General features: G+C 40.7%; 1 pseudogene; it reads left to right on the top strand.

Annotated features, from left to right (window-relative positions):
- The first annotated feature begins 760 nt into the window (after positions 1–760).
- LOC144501674 (U2 spliceosomal RNA) lies at positions 761–989 on the top strand (annotated as a pseudogene).
- Positions 990–17,131: the final 16,142 nt, after the last annotated feature.

Here is a 17,131-nt window from a genome sequence, read left to right on the forward strand (position 1 = left end):
TGTCACTCTCCATCTTAATGAAGAATTCTACCATATTATGGTCACTCTTCCCCAAAGTATCTCACAAAGGATCAGAAGAACGGCAATCCAATGATGATTGTTACTATTCAGAAGCTCAGTGCCATTATTTAATACTGATGTTTTGCCATTTCAAAATTAGATACAAACATATAGTTTAATCATAGGGAAATTAAATGATAATAGTTGAATCCACCACGAGATAAATTATCCTTAACAACCACAGGAACTTAATAAGAGCAATTATACTAAATACATAAAAGGAATGGATCTCAGTAAATGTTAGACAGCATTAAACTACAGTAGTCATCACCAGCCAGTTGTTTTGTTTGATCCTTCGAATACATATCTAAGTTAGAAAATGTGTCCTTTTCATTCATTTTAGACACAAATTCACAGCCACCAAAACAAATTCACTTGAGTCAGACAATATGAGTTGTAAACTTTTGGATCATTTAACGATTGGAGGACTAAAGCGGATAAAATGTTCAGGGACTCAGCAGGATAGTCACTGTGATCCTGATATTCAACTAGAAGGTATAAATATAGAAATTCTAACTAATCTCGCTTACCATTTGTAGGTGTTCAAGTGTTCAAGAACATTGTAGAGGATTCTGTGTTTATTCATTCATTCAAAGCACACATAGACCATAAGAGGAGTTGGCATGAGTCTAGAAGCAATATTATATCCTGATAAATTGCTAGAATTATTTCAGGATGTCACCAAATTAGGGAATGCAGGCTATCTCAGCCTTTTGGCTAAGATCAAGTGTAGGATCAAGCCTGAGGACAGGTATAATGCCTGCTTTTGTCAGCTTGGATCTTGTTTGTCTCTCTTGTGGGGGCCATGAAGTGGATTCAATTTGAATTTGAATTGGTTTTTGAAGCAAGCAAGGAGATGGATTAAGAGCTCGCCCTGTCCACTCTGCACATTGGCTTTGCAACTCTGAGAAAGGAATAAAATACAAAAAAATAATATGGGCTCAGCAGTGGATATAAATAACTTAGATTTTCAGAAGGCATTTAAAGAAGATTAAGACTAATGCAAATCAAGCTTATTGGATTGAAAGTTGGCTTAGCAGTAGAAAGCAGATGTTAAAACAAATGGAGACAATACTGTGAAACACCGACATATGGATTTACATATAGATATCTGGGTTCCCTGCTGTAATCTATTTATAAACAATATGAAATATTTGATTCAGAATCAACTTGCCCAAATAATGTTGCCAGGTAATTAGTGTAAAATTAATAGCATTTTAGAAAACTTTACAAATTCAGTATTGGACAGAAATTACAAATGACAGGAGAGGTAGGTGTCTAAAATGTCAATCGGGTACAGAAAATGCACACAAATAGGTTGTTTTACTTTGCTATAATCAGAGAACAAAAAAACAAGAATATGTGAAGCAGGCCTTAGGAAAACTCATTTAGGCAACATTGAATAATCCTCTTAAAGTGAAGCTGGATGACGATTGACAATTCAAATGGCAAACACAACGGTAAAGGAATCCTCCTATTTTCTGTATGGAACAGAGTTGCAAGTTTATGTATAAATAACAGTTACAATTTTGCTATAAATAGTGAACAGAGGATATTGTCTCTGTGGGTTTATGTCCCACTGGGATTGGTAAGATCAACAACTATGGAATGCATCAGTTCAGGTGTGAATAAAAATGAGCTTTAATGTTGGCCTCAGATTCTGAAATCTCTACTGGCTTATTCTGAGGCTTGAAAGAACTTGCAGCTATTCAGCTGTCCTGGGGGAAGCATTAATGACAGTTGAGATTATTCTAAAGTTATCTAAAAGAAGGAGCAGAGGATCTGGAGAATTGACTTTTTCCTTGCTCCATTTTTTTCTCAAGCACTGATTGTTATCTAGTTTTAAAACTTTTAGCAACACATCAAATTATTTTTGGAATTGTTATTGACAAACATGTTCCATGGAAGGGCAACAGCCTTGATTATTTCTGTGAATAATCTCAATCTTACCTTGGCTGGATTTCTTTTTGGCTCTGTTGTCCGTGATAAATTATAAGAGGGATGTAATAAAAAATGAGGGCGACTTGATGTGGTTCAAAGCATAAAAGAGTTTATTGCTTGGAATAAATAATTATTTACAGGCTCTGACAGAATTAACAATGTGGCACAGTGGTTAGCACTGCTGCCTCACAGTGCCAGGCACCCGTGTTTGATTCCCGGTTTGAGTCACTGCGCAGAGTTTGCGTGTTCTCCCCGTGTCTGCATGGGTCTCCTCCGGGTGCTCCGGTTTCCTCCCACAGTCCGAAAGACACGCTGGTTAGGTGCATTGGCCATGTTAAATTCTGTCTCAGTGTACCCGAACAGGGGCTGGAGTGTGGCGACTAGGGGGATTTTCACAGTAACTTCATTGCAGTGTAAGCCTACTTGTGACTAATAAATAAAGTTTTAAACTTTAAACAATATGACTATTCTCAACTCCTCCCTGGCTCCAACTGAGGATCCTCCCTCTCCTGGGATACACCCCTTTGCACCTGATTGGCGTGTGCCTGATAACATGGGCCTCAGGGATCGCCCCACCCACCCCCTCTCTTAAAGGGGCCATGCTACCACAGGGGAATTTCAGAGGTTAGGGCCTAGGTGGTTGAAAATGTGCCGGCCAGTAATTGAGTGATGAAAATCAAGGATGGCAGTACTCCTGCACTGTGTCTGATTGACTTGAAAAAGTAGCACCATTCCATTGCCTGTTATTCCTGTTTATGCCTGAAGGGTAATCTCACTCAAACAGCATGGGAAACAACACTTACTTTTAGAGTTCAAAGCGGAAGACCTACCAAGAAATTCCAAGAGGGTTCTCCCATTCATCCACCAAATTTATGGTTGACAAATAAGAAAAACCCTGCAGTAAACAATTCCTCACCAACCACATTGCCTCATCTCAAGCTGTTAGAAATGACTATTTAGTGAGCTTATAAAATATTTGGAAACAAATTGAATACTATAGAAATAGCTCCTTTATTAAGAGGAATTCCATAGGAGCCATCCGACCGACACAGATACTGGACAGTACAAGAAGCCCATTATCTCTGCCAAGGTCATGCCTCCAGCTTAGACTCTTGTACATGACATTGCAAAGCCCAATAATGCCAATGAAGCCATCTCTAAATCAACTGTCTGAATAAAGGTAAACAAGATGCTCTAGCAAGGGATAATTCTTGAGGTGACTTCTTGAACTGGTGGGCAGAAATAGGAGGGCACAACTTTCCACATTTGGCCCTTGCTAATTGGAGAATTGAATAAGTGATTGGAATGAGACACGAGCTAGCCCGAGAAATAATAGGCATTTGAGAAGGAATAAACACAGATGGGAAAGAGCTTTCCAAAATGGGATCCACATTGGCTCAGCCTAACACACTGGTTAACACACAACCACCAATAGTGGAAGAGATTACCAACTATGGAGATCAGCGTTCCTCTGCTTCTTACATTTCTCCCCTGTTACAATTGTATATATTTACTGCATATACCATTCCAATTAGTATTACACAAAATGTTAATGACTCCTGGAGCATTTACTTTTGTGTGATAGCATAGCAAATACTTACTTTTAAATCACAGCAAGGGTTTGCCAAGGTCATTGAAGAGATTTTGTACCAGGGAGAAGTTGGGAGACTCTCCTTAGAGCAGAGAAGGCTAAGAGGAGATTAGATAGAGATGTTTAAAAATCATGAACTGTTTACATTGATTAAAGAAACACTTGGCGGAATTCTCCCAAGCCCCACCAATGGGTTTGATGACAGTCCAGAAATTGGTTTCATGTCACTGTGAATTTATAGTGGATCTTCCACTGGTGCCCGCTATGGTGGGTCAGTAAACCCGCCAGAAGCTGGTGTGAACCTCATTTGCATCCCATTAATCCTCTGATCAGATACTCCGCAATGCCGGTGGAAAAATACACCAGCATGAAACATATTTGTAACAATGTGGCGTGCAGATGTTGAGACTCACCTTAACAGTGGCTGGGACTGCATCCCGAGTCCAGAACGGAGGCCTTTCACAATCCTGGACCCTGATCAACATAGAAACGGTTGGGGTGCATCTTTCAGATTTAATGTCCAGGAGGGGTTCCATCTTCCAGCCTCAGAAAGTTCCTGGAGATCCATCTTCATACTCAGGACGTCCATCTTCTGGTTTCCCAACATCTATCTTCACTTTCAAGTGGTTTACCTTTTCTCTTCAATAGTGGGTCAGTAACGTTGGGCACTCTTTCAATATGGAACCCAGACATGTTGGCATATTATGTGCCATAGAGGCCTGCCCCATGCCTGCATAAAAACCCAGGTGCATAATTAATGAGTTTGGGGCCAGAGGATTTGGTGTGTTATCCTACTGGCCTCCGCAGCAAGAAACACTCCACGTCCCCACCATCACCACAGGATTTACCCTCAGAATGGAAGAATTCCGCCCACTGTTTCCAATATCTAAAGGATATTCTTAATTGCAATGTCGTGTACCTACATCAGATGGACTTCTGTGCTTTATGAAGGTGGCTCACTATTACCTTCCCAAGGGCAATTTACAATGAACAATAAATGCTGGCAATAAGGTCAGCAATGCTCACCTTTCATGAGAGAAGTTAAAAAATGTTGGTAAACAGAGAGCACAAATGGAAGGTGATTGACACGTGAACCAGGGCATGTGGAAAAACTACCGTTTGGATTTGGAATCCACTCTGATAGGATGCTGCAAACAGATTCAAAAGTAATTTTCAAAAGGGAGTTAGATTAAATGCTGGAGGTGAAAAAATGCAGAATTTGGGGAATGAGCAAGGATGTGGGACTAAATAGGTGACTCTTTAAAAAATCTGTCCCAGACACATGGAACAAATGGCCTTCTTTGTTGCACTACTCTCTGGAGATTAGAAGATTGACAAATGAAGCCATTGAAATAAGATTCTGAAATGTCTTGACAGGGTCATGCTAAGAGGTTGTGTCACTGGTTAGAGAGTCTGGGACTAGGAGGCACAGTGAGGATCAGACATTAAAGACTGATTTGAGGAGAAATTTCTTCTCTCAGGTGGTTGGAAACCTTTGGAATTTCCTACCCCAGAGGACTGCATGCTCAATCATTGAGTATATTCAAAACTGATACCTCTCAACAAGAGAATGCAGGGACATGGCGATTAAACAGGAAAGGCAGATAGAGGTAAAAGGCCAACCATGACCTTATGGCAAAGCAGGCACGAGAGGCTCTATAGCCTCCTTCTTCTCCTATTTCTTATATTCTTATGTTCCTCATGGACATGTCGTGTGTGATCCTTACCATTGCACAACATCGCCAATGGCCCGGCAAACCAGTTAGACCGCGAGAGAGCCGAGAAATCAGGTTCGTGCCTGATTTCTCGCTTCTCGCGATCCTACCGGCACGTTATCTGGCGCAATCAGCCTCCCTCCCATTTCCGGCACAAGGCTCAATGAATTATTTAAATTTAATTTAAATGTAATTTCAATGCAATTAGCGAGGCCAAGACGCAATCTGTGGTTTCTCCGGGAGAGGTTCTCTCCGGCGAGAATCGGAGCTGGTTCCCACTAACGGGGATCAGCATGATGGTCTCACTGGTAGAACTGTAGGCCATTGAGGTCCACCCCAGGAGGTCAGGGCAAGGGGGATGCCCTCCCACTGGGCAGTGCCAAGGGGTGGGACCTACTAGTGGCCAGGGAAGAAGGGGGCCTGCTGCCACTCTGCAACCACGATCAGTGAGGGGAGAGAGGGGGGATCGGCCAAAGCGGGAGGGGGGTGGGGGTGATCTTTCCAGACCGTGGGGATTTCGATCTTCCCGGAAGGGAGGGACTTGTGATACGCCCCCGTGATAGCTGGGGGCAGGCCTACTTTAAGCCATAGAGGTCAGCTGAAAGCAGCAGAGGCTTTGACAGGTCTATCTGCTGCTCAGAGAAGGGAGACCTGCACATGCTCAATTGCGTCCTTTACTGCTATCAGCCAGCTTTTTTGTGATTTAGGCCTTGTCCTCTCTCCCTACAGGTGAGAAAGTTTTCAGCCTTTTTATCACGCACTAACAGACATTTGGGTTCGCTAAAACATGGATCCGAAATTCTCCCATTTTCACATTCGTCCTGGACTTAGAATTTTTTTCATAAGATTGTTCCCATTATTTTGGTTGTTTTGGTCTCCAATGGTAATTTAGGCTATTACTTCAGCAACAGGCTGTGAGTCAGTACATGGGAATTTATTGCAGTGAGGACAATATCTGAATTTGACAACAATCAAACATGTTGTTCCCAGTTTAAGATTATTGATGTTATTTTCATTTTGATGGTTCAAGAAAGAATGAAAATGTAGATGTTGCAAATGTCCAATACCTACTTGTATCTGTCTGTGAATCAGCTCTCTGTTACTTACAGAATGTAATCTTGGGGAAAAATAACATGAATGACAATGGCACCAGATTCAACAGCAGTAAAAAGTAAAATGATGTGTTTACTATACCTCCCTGCTGAATTGTAACAAGGATTTCCCACTTAACCTTACATTTCTGCAAATTATTATCAATTATCAGCTTGACGATTAGAATGCCTTGATTACCATTGAAAGGAATAGTTGACTTAACTGAAGGCTTGTGTTCAGATCAAAAAACAGATTCCATGACACTTTAAATGATGCTTTAATAAATCTACCAAATCTATGAGAGTGAAATGGTTCAAATTCCTGATCATGCAACAGAAACACTTTATAAATGAGTTTCAACATTTATAGAAGAGTTCGTTGTCCTGGTCAGAAATTGCCATTGATTTTCTCCATGCTATTTGACATTGAGGCTCATGTGGAGCATTACATTGGCATGGATTACTTTGGCATGGGGCTTGTTTATGTGCTGTACGGTCTTTGTAATACTTTAAAGAAAAACATCAAGCTCAGCTTTTTAAGAGTGTTTCCTTTTCTAGTTTCCCAATGAGGTTATAGTTTTCCAGAATTCAAGACATATTGTTGGTTCCTGTTCGCCAACCTTTAACAATACCAGGCCTAATCATCCAACAAAACACATGCAAGAATTGTCCATTGGAGATCAGTCATCCAATTATGTACCTCTTTCGCCCTTTGCAAGGAAGCTCCTGGCTGTCTTCCAGTTTCTCCTGCATGTGTGTGGCTGAAATTGAGAACTATTCAGAGGGGAAACATAAAACCCAGGGCAGGATTCTTCGGCTGTTCATGCCAGCGGAATTCTCCAGTCCCGCTGCAGTGAATGGAGATTTGGCTTAGCACCATATTCTCCATCCTTGCTGGCAGCAGCAGCAGGATAGCTGGAAAATTCCAGGCCCAATTTTTTACTATTTTGTACAACATGTTTTGGTGCTTCAACTCATTGGACAAGATGTAACTGAGGTAAAAGTGAACATCTTTTATGTATACAATAGACATTAAGACTGTTAGAGGTTTTTGAGGATGTAACTAGCACAATAGACAAGGGGGAACCTATGAATGTGGTGTGTCTGGATTTTCAGAAGGCTTTTGCTAAGGTCCTACACAGAAGGCTTGTAAGCAAAATTAGAGCACATGGGATTGGGGGTAATAAATTGGCATGGATTGAGAATTGGTTAACAGACAGAAAACAGAGAGTAAGAATAAGTGTGTCATTCTCAGGTTGGCAGACTGTAATTAATGGGGTGCTTACGCCCCAGATATTTATAATTTATAGTCAATGATTTGGATATGAGGACTAAATGTAAAATTTCCAAGTTTACTGATGACACAAAATTAAGTGAGAATGTGAGTAGTGAGTAGGGTGCAAATAGCTTTCAAAGGAATTTAGTTAGGCTAAGTGACTGGACAAGAAAATGGATGATGGAATATAATGTGGAAAAATATGAATTTATTTACGTTATGTGGGCAAAACACTAATACAGAGCATTTCTTAAATGGCGAGGGATTGGGAAGTGTTGATGTCCAAAGGAACCTGGATGTCCTTGTTCATAAGTCATTGAAAGCCAACATGCAGGCGCAGCAAGTTATTAGGAAAGCAAACCAGTATGTTGACCATAATTGTAAGAGGATTTGAGTACAGTTGTAAAGATGTCTTGCTGAAAATTTACAGAGTCTTAGCGAGACTGAATCTGGAGTACTGTGTACAGTTTTGGTGTTCTTACCTAAGGAAGGATATACTTGCCATTGAGAGAGTTCAACAAAGGTTCGCCAGATTGATACCTTGGATGGTGGGATTGTTCTATGAGGAAAGATTAAATAGACTGGGATATGTTCTCTTGAGTTTAGAAGAATGAGAGGTGATCTCATTAAAGCATACAGAATTCTTACAGGGCTCGATGGTAGATGCAGGAAGGATGTTTGCCCTGGCTGGGATGTCTAAACAGTAAGAGTTTTAACAACACCAGGTTAAAGTACAGCAGGTTTATTTTGTAGCAAATGCCATTAGCTTTCGGAGCGCTGCTCCTTCGTCAGATGGAGTGGAAATCTGCTCTCAAACAGGGCACAGAGACACAAAATCCACAAGATTTTGTGTCTCTGTGCCCTGTTTGAGAGCAGATTTCCACTCCGTCTGACGAAGGAGCAGCGCTCCGAAAGCTAATGGCATTTGCTACCAAATAACCCTGTTGGACTTTAACCTGGTGTTGTTAAAACTCTTACTGTGTTTACCCCAGTCCAACGCCGGCATCTCCACATCATGGGATGTCTAAAACCAGGGGACAAAATCTCACAATAAGAGGGAGGCCATTTAGGACTCAGTTGAGAAGGAATTTTGTCACCTAGAGGGTGGTGAATCTTTGGAATTCTCTCCTCTAGCGTGCTGCAGAGGCTCAGTCATTGAAAATATTAAAGATAGAGATTGACAAATATCTAGACATTAAAGATATCAAGGGATATGGGAATAGCGCAGGAAAATGATGTTGAGGTAGAATATCAGCCATGATCCAGTTGAATTGCAGAAATGGCACGAGGGGCCAAAAGGCCTTCTCCTGATCCTATTTTCTATGTTCCTATGTTCTTAAGTAATGGAAATTAGACTCTTTTCTCCATGCCCTTTAGCATTTCTCATATATCACTTAACACCATCTTGCAGTCTCTGGCCCTTGGGGCACATTAACAAGATTTGCCTGCTAATAAAAGAACTCTTGGGAGATGATTCATTTCACAATCTGCATTTAAAATTACGATACTGTATATTTCACTTCCAATCTACAACATTTCTGATAGCAGGTTCTATTATCACACTTCATTCTAAAAGTACTCTAACATAAAAATTGACTCTTTATCCTGTTCATTTTTTTAAGGACTGAGTTATTATAATTTAGGTCAAAGGTTTTTATAGTGGAGTATATTTTAATAGTTATTATGCAGGGGCATTCTTTGCTAGGAATTAACATGGTCCGTAATTCCATTTTGGCTTGCACACCAGATGATTTTATTGATTCTCTGGTCCTTGTGGGCATCTTGAGAATCTGTATTCCCACAGATCTTAGAGGGCGTGTATTAAAAACAGGGCAATGAGAAACTCTGTAGTTAATGTCACTAGTCCCAAAACTCATATCTCTCATTTCCCAGTCCCTCAAATATATAAACAATTTTCCTTCACAATTTTTCCATGCTATTGAGTTTCCTGGACAGTTCATTGTAGATGCATCCAATCACTTACAAACTCAAAAGAGATTAGAACACTTCGCTCAATTAGGTCATCCTTCCATAAAGAACTTGAATTACATTAATTGCGATATAACAATTTTTTCTTCAATGATTCCAAGGTTTACACCTCCACTGGTCTATCAGAGGTCCATCACGTGTTAATCACTATTTATGGGAAGAAAAATTTCATTAGGTCAAAACAGTCTCTATATGCCCTACTCCTATGATTTACTATGAAGAAATTTTCCAAATTTGCCTTTCTTACTTCAATTTAGATCATCTCTTAATTATAGCCCAAATTTCTGAACTTTATTTCTTATAAATCAGATCTTTAATGCCAGGAACCTTTCATGATATGGGTTAGCCTCATGTTTTTTCTCTCTGCCAGCTCCATGTTTTCACAATGTTACCAAGGCCAGAACAAAAACTGTACTCAAAATACGGTCTGACCAGAGTTACTTAAGAAGAGAGGGAGAGGGAAACAATGTTACTATGGACTTCTCAATTTAGCATTCATTGTGAGGAAATTACTTACCATTGGCAACACAGTTATTGATCATTTGGGCAAGCATAAGCTGATTAAGGAAAGTCAGCTTGGATATGTGAAGGGTAGTTCATGTCAGTCTAATATAGTTGCATTTTTGAGGAAGTCACATGCGTGATATACAGAGTAGTATCTGCAAATATAATCTATGTGGATATTCAGAAGAGATTATGCAAGAGATTATTGGCAAAAGCCGAGGTGTCTGACTGAGACAAAAGCCTCACAAGTGAAAATTGGAATCATATGATGTCAATAAAATCACAGTAAGACCGAGCCATTGAAAGTGAACTTTAGCAAGTTTTGAACTGTTAATGACTATGTGAGCTTTTATGCAATTACAAATGACTATTAGTTGTGTCAGCTTATAAATATTCAAATTGCATGTATCAACTTATTTTTCTTAAGAAAGTTGTTCACCTTGTTAAAGTAAATTGGTTAATGTCCCCATTAAAATTTGTGGGCGGCACGGTGGTTAGCACTGCTGCCTCACAGCACCAATTCCAGCCTCGGGTCACTGTCTGTGTGGAGTTTGCATATTTTCCCCGTGTCTGCGTGAGATTTCTCCAGGTGCTCCGGTTTCCTCCCACATTCCAAAGATGTGCGGGTTAGGTTGATTGACCATGCTAAATTGATCCTAAGGTCAGGAGGATTAGCAGAGTAAATATACTAATATACTTTACGGGAATAGTGCTTGGGTGGGATTGTGGTCGGTGCAGACTCGATGTAGGAATTCTATGATTCTATGAAAATAGTGGCCACAACTCACAAGTTCCTCTCCAAGCCACGCACCATCTGACTTGGAACTATATTGCCATTCCTTCACTGATACTGGGTCAAAACCCTGGAACTCCCTCCCTAATAGCACTATGGGAATAATTACACCATGTTGACTGCAGCAGTGGGGGGGGGGGGGGGGGGCGACACTCCAAAAGCTTGTGCTACCGGGTAGGCCTGTTGGACTTTGGCCTGGTGTTGTGAGACTTCTTGCAGTTCATGAAGGCAGCTCACCACTGCCTTCTCAAGGCAATTGGGAATGGCAATAAATGCTGGATTTGCCAGTGTGATACATTTCCCAAGAGCAAATTTTTAAAAATACCAAGCTTGATCCCACATGCACTTCCGTGCTGACTTCATGGTGTGGTTAACACCTGACAAAAATAAGTTAAGGAGAACACAGCTTTGATGCATCTTGCGTTAAACTCGAGAGGTACAGAAAATTTTCAGAGCCAACAGATTGTGCTGACATAAAGCTGTCTGAACAATAACATAAATTGGACTGATATGCCTTGGCCTTAGAAATTGATGCTGGAGAGGGTGGTGTCCTTAACAGAATGGTGTTAAATTTGTGCCACATCTTGTGGGGCAGGAGTCATGGGAGCTGTCTGATCTATACCTACCATTTAACTTAAGGTGATAGAAGACCCCAGGAAATTCATCCCCATAACATTCGCTGTTGCTGACAATTGTATTGTTTTGGATAAACTTCTGTTCAATGAGGTGAACATCAAAAATAACTCATATAGTGGGACGCGATGAATAGAGAACTCATTTCTCTATTCATCGCGTCCCACTCTCTGGTGGCCCTAAATTCTGTGCTGGCAATAATTCAGAATGAAATATCAAATCACATGTCATTTGAAATTACTTTTGTTGTGTTCTGATTTCCAAGGTAGAGCTTCATGGAAAAATCATGGACAAGGAAATTTTTCTTTCTGCTCTAACCTTGGCAATTTATAATGGACTTTTCTAGCCTGAAATTCCCTGAAGTATACCAATGTATACACAGCAGCTCATTCTGAATAAAGCATCAGTTCCGGTAATCCATAGACATATTAGCAACACTTGAATTTGATACAAGTTGGATTCCATGGAATTTAGTCTTTCAGAGAGTGAAATTGGCATTCAAAGTGATATAACTGGAGTTGTTGGAGATTTATTCACCAGAATCAGTTTTAAATCAAAAATAAAATAAATTGAACAGAAAAATGAAATGACAGTCCTGAATATCTGAATGGCACTTGTTTGGAGAAATATGTGGATTGAGTTAAAAAAATACTTCAAAGACCACGATGAGAATGTTGATTGTTTAACTCAGTATATTTTTGTACAAGCATAATTGTTATGACTACATATTTAAACATTGTTTTATTTATTCATTCATGGGACACGGGCGTGGCTGGCTGGCCAGCATTTATTGCCCATCCCTAGTTGCCTTTGGAAGGCAGTTGAGAGTCAACCACATTGTTGTGGCTCTGGAGTCACCTGTAGCCCAGACCAGGAGAAGACAGCAGATTTCCTTCCCTGAAGGGCATTAGTGAACCAGATGGGTTTTTCCTGACAATCCACAATGATTTCATGGTCATCAATAGATTCTTAATTCAAGATTTCTTTTATTGAATTCAAATTCCACCATCTGTCATGGCGGGATTCCAACCTGGGTCCCCAGAAAATTAGCTAAGTTTCTGGATTAATAGTCAAATGATAATACCATTAGGCCATCGCCTCCCCAACAGAAGCAGTTTGGGATTTTTACTCTGTTAGTTATTCCTGATGGATCCTTTTACTGAAGGCTGGTAGAACAACATTGAAAAGTCATCCTTGTTTTGACAGAGGGCTAGCTATATATTAATAAATCCTATTAGAACAGAGACTTGTTTTATCTTGGTTTAAGGGTCTAGATGTGATTTCTTTCAGATTTACCTATTTACCCTAAAAAAACTTATTTATTTATAGATTTATCTACATTTCAGTACTCTACACAACATTGCACTTCTGCTTCCCACCCGATCTCAGTCTCTTACTCATGTAACATTGCATCAGAGTTACATCAGCATTAGGAGATGTTAACCTTTTACTGTACAAACCTATTCTTTCTGATATCCACATGCATTGACTTGTTTACCTAGAATATGTTTGGAAATACCAGCTACGACATCATCCAAATTATTTTGCAATTCAATTTCTTGCTTTTCCAATGTAGTGTTCAGTTTAAGTTTATTTATTAATGTCACAAGTAGGTTTACATTGACACTGCAATGAAGCTACTGTGAAAATCCCCTAGTCACCACACTCTGGCACCTGTTCGTGTACACTGAGGGAGAATTTAAGCATGGCCAATACACCTAACCAGCACGCCTTTCGGACTGTGGGAGGAAACCGGAGCAGCTGGAGGAAACCCACGCAGACACAGTGAGAAATTGCAGCCTCCGCATAGACAGTGACCCAAGCCGGGAATCAAATCCGGGTTCCTGGCGCTGTGAGGCAGCAGTGCTAACCACTGTGCCACCGTGTACAAAACATTTTAGTAAAGTTATCACTAGCAGGGTGGAGTCTGAATCATTAAATGGTTTCAAGAAAGAGGTAGCCATATTTCTAATAAAACAAGTTAAAGGGATATGGGGAAAAGCTAGGGGGGTGGATTTGAGACCAGGGAGCGATCAACCATGATCTGATTGAATGGCGGAGCAGGCTTGAAGGGCCGAATTTGTCTACTTCCTATGTTCCTATCAACCAAACTGTGCAATCAGGGAAGTATACTGTAGTTCCAGTAACCTCTCTTATTTGACCTGCCTTACTTGTATGACTGTAAATGTATTGCACAAACACAACTGCCTATGTATATAGTGTCAGTGATTTATCTTTGATCCACTACATTGAGTTTGCCCATGAACTTGTTCATATTGATATTATGCACTTCTTCTGTTGACATAGAACAGCTATTAATAATTTAGGAGAGCCAGTAATTGGCCACTTTCAACTAAAACCTACAGATGAAAAAATGACAAAAATGTTTAACAAAAAGTGTTTAAATTAAACAATGATAGTAATGCATTCTGAGTCCTAGCAGCCTCTAGATTTTGAGTCCAGTGGAAGTCCCAGGATCCAAACTCTACTGCTGTTATCCTAACTTGCATTAAGTCCCGCTTACCCATCATTTCTATGCGCGTTTACCAACATTAGCTCCCTGTCTGGATACAGCTCATATTTGACATTTGCACCTTGTGTTCAATGGTCTTTGCTCCAGCCTCACTCCTGAGGGGGAAGCGGGGTGATGATTGTGCCACTATCTGCCTAGTGTTCCTGTTTCTGGAATTTCTTCCCTAAACTTCTCCACCTCTCTACATTGCCCTCCTCACTTATGTTGGTGCTTAAAACATACCTCTGAGTCTTTGGTCATCTATTCTGATATCTCCTTATGTGACTTGGAGTCAAGCTTATTTGATGACATTCCTGCAAAGTGCCTTCAGACATTTTACACCATTAAAGAAACTTTATAAATTGAAGCTGCTGATATCTGCTGAAGTATGCAAAGTTCATCCACTGGAAAATATACAAGCAGCTTCTGTTGTAATATGCATTTATGAGATTGCAGCATGACATCATTTGAAAGGAAGTGTGTCATGTGATCCAGTTTTAGTTTTGCTTTCAGCAGAGCGTGCACACATAGCTCTGTAGCTCTGAAGTCTTCAAGCTTTACATCCATGTTCACATGTTCACAATGTTCACAATAAATTAACCACAACATCTACCCAATGCCTTATGAATGATTGAGCCCTTTATATTAATATAACACAACAGCTTCCAGCTCCAGAAGCTTTTGTGAAAAGATGCTTTTTAAAAAAAATACAGGTAGCTTTTGTCTTCTGGTGTCCAGACCAACACCTAAATAGCAATTTCAGTAAGATCCTTCCTCTCCCAGCTACCAGGTTGGTAAGTCTGTCATCTGGTACATCCAGGGATCCTATTCCAGGGATAAGGAAATTCTAGGTCTGGGAATCCATTTCTTCAGATATGCTTGCAGGAGATGTTGTCTAGAGCAGGTAGAGATTTCCCATTGGAACCTCATGAAATGTGTTCTTTCAAATTTTTTCGGGAGATTGGGTAAATTGACCATGACAAGGCAAGTTGCATGTGATCTGATAGAAGAAATGGGCTTTGCATCTTTCTTGCTTTCTTCTACCGGGTTAGCTTTTGGTGGTCTTGCCTTACAACAAATGGAACATTGCTACTCAAAATGGAAACTTGGAAAATACCCATTGTAGATCAGGGATTTGTTTGTCTCACAGTCGTTCACTCATATACAGCCACATTGATTTCTCCTGTAAATTGGACAATGAGAAAATGGAGGTAATTTCTTGCTAAGTTGCACTCACCTTTGTCTGCTCCTCTATTTAGTGCAGCTTGTTTAAATGACACTCATAGAATGGATAAAACTTAAGGAAGGTTACTACTATTTGTTACAATTTCCTCCTAGGGAGAAAATAGCCTCTGTGTTTGACAAGTGTCATTAAATCTACTTCCTCCCAGTGATCACAAAGAATTATTTTCAACAGAAACAAAGCATTCCGGAAATAAATTGCAATTATTCCGTTCAGTGGCTCAATGCTTTGTGTCACTGAATAAAACAGACAAAAGAACACCTAGAAGAGCTGTGAAACACATCCGCTGCATCCATCTAAATAATCTGTCTCCAAAATAGAATTCAGCTCGCGTCAATCACTATGTAGTGAAACAAGACAACACATTGCATCCTTATTGGTGCAAGCAAGTTCTGGCACTGCAAAAAGAAATGGAATTTGTTACACACAATAAATTATCACAAGTGATTTGCATCAAATATTTTTGATAATGATAGTAGTTGATGGACATTAGTATTATTGGGTGCATATAATGTGGAGGTGACTTTCAGCTCACAACCTCTGATTTAGCATGGGATGTGAAGGAGGGGAGGGGAGAGAATCAGGCAAAAACTAGTCCTACTCGGTTACAGGCATGCTTGATATCTGAGATAAGCCTGGGACAAGCATCTGAAGTTTCAGCCCAAAGCAGATGGGAAATTAACAGGGGTGCAGGCAAGGGAAAGTTCTGTGTTAGTTTTGACCCTCACTGGGTGTACATTTGAGTATACCACTGAAACCTGGCAGTGGACAAGAGCTTGGGCAAATCTGCATTCAGAATGGCATTTAAAAGGCCCATAAAATGTTAAGTAAATGCATTAGATCTATTAAAGACTGTTATGACAGATGCTTGTTTTTTTGTTTCCAACTGGAATTCTGTTTCACTGCCTTAGTGTTAGGCAGAGATAAGATGACATTTTTGGAGGATATAGGGACCAGCAGAGGAATTCCTGGTAGCTCAGGCAGCCCAAGAGGTGTTTTGTACCTTCCTGCCCACCTACATCAGCACACCACTCCAGAGCCAGCATTTCCTGTCAATATACTTCTGACCACTTCTGTGTAGCCTATTTGCCCGAGAATGCCTGTGATAGTCTGCCTTCACAGAATCTGGATAAGGGGGGGGCGGGGGGAGAGGCAGGGGGAATAAAACACTCTGCCATCTGCTGCAAAGGAGTCAGCAGCCAACATGAAGCATAGAACTCGCAAATGTGCAGGCCAGCTGTGGCTTGAAGCTTGACTGCATCTAACTGCAGTCACATTATAGTGCTGATTGATGAGACGGAAAGGAAAATCTGTTGAGCAAAAAAAAACACCCTTGCAAGGGCCTGTGATGCAGCAACAACTTCAGTAGCCATCCAAATAGAGGCCATGAGGGCGACACGGTGGCACAGTGGTTAGCACTGCTGCCTCACAGCGCCATGGACCCGGGTTCAATTCCTGGTTTGGGTCACTGTCTGTGTGGAGTCTGCACGTTCTCCCCATGTCTGCATGGGTTTCCCCCGGATGCTCCAGTTTCCTCCCACAGTCTGAAAGACATGCTGGTTAGGTGCTGAGGGATTTGAAGCATTACGTATCAAACTGTTGCAACCTGTGGTAGAAGACAAAAGGTTGTTTGCAAACAGGCTTGTGGCTGTGGAGAGGTTTAGAACCGATTCAAGCTGCAGCCTAGAGAACAATGGAAAGGTACTTACTGAGAGGTTGCATAAGTTGCAAAACCTGTTCAGCAAAAGAGAGCATATAAAAAGAGGGACACAAGAAAACCTTC

Source organism: Mustelus asterias, chromosome 1 (genome assembly GCF_964213995.1).
Source record: "Mustelus asterias chromosome 1, sMusAst1.hap1.1, whole genome shotgun sequence".
Taxonomy (NCBI): domain Eukaryota; kingdom Metazoa; phylum Chordata; class Chondrichthyes; order Carcharhiniformes; family Triakidae; genus Mustelus; species Mustelus asterias.